This window comes from Gossypium hirsutum, chromosome A11 (genome assembly GCF_007990345.1).
Source record: "Gossypium hirsutum isolate 1008001.06 chromosome A11, Gossypium_hirsutum_v2.1, whole genome shotgun sequence".
NCBI lineage: Eukaryota > Viridiplantae > Streptophyta > Magnoliopsida > Malvales > Malvaceae > Gossypium > Gossypium hirsutum.
Genome location: NC_053434.1, coordinates 107,502,366 through 107,504,007, shown reverse-complemented (window position 1 = coordinate 107,504,007; position 1,642 = coordinate 107,502,366). Strand labels below are relative to the sequence as shown.

General features: G+C 34.5%; 1 pseudogene; it reads right to left on the bottom strand.

Moving 5' to 3' along the window:
• Positions 1–794: 794 nt before the first annotated feature.
• On the bottom strand, positions 795–1,642 carry LOC107956084 (histone H1-like; annotated as a pseudogene).

Here is a 1,642-nt window from a genome sequence, read left to right as displayed (position 1 = left end):
ATTAGAGGCGACAACAATGAGCCACAAAGTAAGCGACATTAATCGAGTGACGTGTCTCCATACTCCATAAGAAATAGACGTTCGAAGTACTGATAACCCCCGTACTCTCCTCCGGATCAATTAATGTGTGGGTCAAAATAACATAAATATAGCACAAAGTTGGAGATAAACATGTTAACTTCGACTTTTTTATTATTATTATAATAGACAAATAAAACTATTATAAAAAATCTTGCTTTATATTTTCCTCAAATCTAACATGATAAAATCACTTGAACTTTAACTTATTTTTTCTCAAATCTGAATTATCCAAAAATAATATTGTGCAACTGAAGTCAACCTTAAAATTTATAGCTATTTTCTGGTAGTTTTTCATAGATACAAAATGAATAATATTGTGCAACTGAAGTCAACCTTAAAATTTATAGCTATTTTCTGGTAGTTTTTCATAGATACAAAATGGAAAAAGAATCATCAAAATAGTTAATATCAGAAATTATTTATTAAAATAAGCAGAATACAATAGGTTCAAGAGAAGTGGATATGGGTTCTGCCTTTAATGGTTAACTCTTGATACGGGAATTCATCGTTTCCCCTAACATCCAGACACAAATGAAATTGAAATGGATAAACCCAGAAAACCCAAAAAAAAAAATTTAAAAGAAAGGGAGTATCTCAATGTTTTGGGCAATTCCAAATTTGATATTAAAAGAATAATTAATATCAACAACTAATTTTCATCAAACAACCAAATCACAACCTAAATTATTAATTAAATAAAAAAAAGAGAGAACTTTAAAAATAAAATTACCCACAACTTGTTTTACAAGAAAAAATTACATAGTTATATATAATATTACAATCCGAGAACTACCTCTACTTCATCATCAAATTTACACCTACTTTGCAAAACAAAACCGCCAATTCCTTTCCCCTCATTTCGTTGCCTTCTTAGCTGCTTTCTTAGCCGACAATTTCACACTCTTCGGCTTTTTTGCCACCACCGATTTCTTCTTTGCTGGAGCCTTTACTTTCTTCCCCGTTGAACTCGTTTTAACCATCTTCGTCACCTTAGTTGGCTTAGTCACTGCTTTAATTTTAGGCTTAGGTTTCACCGCAGCTTTGGCCTTTGCCTTCACAGGCGTTGCGACTTTTAATTTTGCTTTTGGTTTTGCCGGGGCTTTGACTACCACAGGCTTTGGTTTAATTGCAGCAGAAATAGTTTTGGGCTTCGCGTTGGCAGGCTTTTTAACAACGAAAGAGGCCAGAGGGAGCTTGTAGGAACTTTTGACTTTAACAAGCTTCCTTGAAGCAACAAATTTCTTCACCTGAACGAGTAAAATCTTCCGAAAATTCGAGGGCAACTGCTAATGCTTTTCTTTAATGAATTTTGTGATGGCATATTGGCTCGATCCTGTTCTCTATTTCAACGAAATGATCGCATCATATATCATTTGCAGAAATCAATCATGAACAAAAATCAGATTAAAAGCCAATCAAAAATCAGATTACACCTAGGGTTCCTAGAGGGAGAAAATACCTCAAGAAAAGGAGGATGTAAAGAAGCATGTCTCGGCTTCTTAACACTAGCGGTTTTCTTCTTCGCGATAGAAGTTGCGGCGGAGGCGGTAGCGGTGGCCAT